General features: G+C 43.1%; 1 pseudogene; it reads left to right on the top strand.

Annotated features, from left to right (window-relative positions):
- The first annotated feature begins 204 nt into the window (after positions 1-204).
- On the top strand, positions 205-705 carry LOC102870694 (annotated as a pseudogene).
- The last annotated feature ends 1880 nt before the right edge of the window (positions 706-2585 follow it).

Below are 2585 nucleotides of genomic sequence, written 5' to 3'. Positions count from 1 at the left end.
TTTAGTGTACAGGTTAGGAACCACAAGATGTAGAGGCTCAGCTATGTCATTTATGGTTCTTAAGTCCTGGAGCAAATTCCATCTACCACTGGGTTGTTTTATAACTGGGAAGTTCGCATGCAAGGTAGAGGTGAAGTAAGGAACTGCTTATGAGGTTTTCCGTCCATTCCAACAACTAAGAAATAGTGAGGAGGCCGGCGGAAGATGGCAATCATGCGGGTGTTCTCGGCTCTGGCGCGGGTGCTTTCTCTGTCCAGAGGCAGTCTACCAGCCCCTGGGCTTGGCGTGGCATCCTTCAGACGCTTTTACAGAGGTGATAGCCCCACAGATTCCCAGAAAGACTTGATTGAAATCCCTTTGCCTCCATGGGAGGAGCGCACTGACGAGAGCATAGAAACCAAAAGAGCCCACCTGCTCTATGAGAACAGAAAGAGGGGAATGCTGGAAAACTGCATCCTCCTCAGCCTCTTTGCTAAGGAGCATCTGCACCACATGACAGAGAAGCAGCTGAACCTCTATGATCGCCTGATTAATGAGCCCAGTAATGACTGGGATATTTACTACTGGGCTACAGAAGCAAAACCAGCCCCAGAGATCTTTGAAAATGAAATCCTGGCACTCCTCAGAGACTTTGCCAAAAACAGAAACAAGGAGCAGAGACTGTGTGACCCAGATCTCAAGTACCTCTTTGAAAAGCCACAGTGAGCTGCACACCCCTGCCTGATGTGGGGCTCCTTCCCTGGACCCTCGGATCCTGGCCTTGGCCTCCTGCTGCTTTTTCAATGCCCATCCCACGAAGGACATGTAAATGTGTAGTGTGACTCATTCTAAAGCTTCTCTTCCTCAAAAAAAAAAAAAAAGAAAAAAAGAAATAGTGAGAAGAGTTGGGACCTCAGAAGGCTTTTAGGACCAATTAGTAGGCTCTGTGTCCAGGAGAAAATGAATATACTTGCCAGTAATGTTAATGTTCACCCACAGCTCTTCTGGGAGGATCTAAATCGTTGAAGTGTCCTCCTTTGTTTCCAGCTGGGAGCTGGGGCCTGTCAGTCCTGTCTGCCACGAGGACTTGATGTGGGCCACCCTTGGCCAAGTGTCCTTCAGAGCCACACTTAAAGCAAGTGAGTGGGAGCTTCCTTGCTACTCCCTTGCCTGTCTGTGGCTCTCGTCTGTGACACTGTCTACTGAAGTGGCCCAGCTTTCCACAGTGGAAGCAATTCTGACCTCCTTTATTACCTTTGGGTGGCACTGTATATGAGTAAGACTTCCTTTTCCTGACACAGGCCCTAAACTGGCAGCAATAGCTGCCCCAATAATTTTGGCCATTCTCTGGTCTTTTCTCTTCCCTCTAGATCCCAGTTGTTAAAAGAGGGAAAAATTTAAGCAAATGTATAACAAATAATTTTGAACATTATAATCTTTTAAGCTTACGGCTAGAAGTATTAACAATATCATCATTTCCAATCCAGAGATACATGTTCCAATGCAGTACCTATTTTCCATAAATGGTTTTGGTAAGAGGAATGTTGTAAATGTGGATACATTTCCACTATTCCTCCTCCATGCCACAATATAGTGTTATTACATTGAGCAGTTATATATCCATTGCCATCCTTACTCTAACTTAATTCTTTTTTTTTAAATTTAAACTTGTTATTAATTTCAGTGAAAATTTACAGAGGCTTTGGACTTCCATTCATTCATTGTTGTAGATTTGTCCCCTCCCAAGGCTCCCCCCCCCCCAGAACACTACCCTCTTGGAAAAGTAAAAGAAAAGATTCTTTCATTGTTTTTTACAAACCCTTCCCCAGGTCCACTCCACCATGTAGCCATGGCTCTAGACTTCTGTCATGACAGAAATACCTAATCACATATCTCTTTTAAACAGTTTTCTCCCTCCTCTGTTTCAGTGCAGTATGCATTATTGAACCGATCTTACTCAGTCTCTCCCCAACCCCAAGGTCAGTCCCGTTCTACAACAGTGGCATCATGCAATATTTGTCCTTTTGTGACTGGGATATTTCACTCAGCATAATATTCTCCAGAGTCAACTATTTTGAATAATATTGCATGAGTTCCTTGTTTTTCAATGCAGCATAGTATTTCATTGTGCAAATATACCACAGCTTCTCTAGCCATTCGTTTGTTGATGGGAGCTTCTGGCTTCTTAAGGAGCATAAATGGTTCATATAAAACTTAGCATTGTGAATGCCATCAGCCCTTGATTACTGTGTGTGTGCCTTTCTTGTCCTGTTCATAAACGAACCCTATTTATTCTTGAAATGTGCCATTTTGCTTTCCTTGTGACCTGAGACCCTAAGTGGTACAGCAAGTTAATGTGCTTGCCTGTTAAATGACAGTCCACTCATGGACACTGTAGAATGTAAAAGCAGCAGGACACATCGTGAATGTGCATCACAGTGGTCTACAGTGTGGTCTCTCTCAGTATGAGAATTTACCAGAGTTTATGATTAGTTATCCAGCCGCATAAGCCATTCCCTACGCTGTCTTTATAATAATTTCATTATTTATAGTTTTATAATCCCTGTTTATTTCCAACAAATCCAAATAATGAGTGTAATAAATAG

This window comes from Elephantulus edwardii, unplaced genomic scaffold, assembly GCF_000299155.1.
Source record: "Elephantulus edwardii isolate Elephantulus edwardi_28Jun2011 unplaced genomic scaffold, EleEdw1.0 scaffold00111, whole genome shotgun sequence".
In the NCBI taxonomy this organism is placed as follows: domain Eukaryota; kingdom Metazoa; phylum Chordata; class Mammalia; order Macroscelidea; family Macroscelididae; genus Elephantulus; species Elephantulus edwardii.
This window is presented reverse-complemented; position numbering and strand designations above follow the sequence as displayed.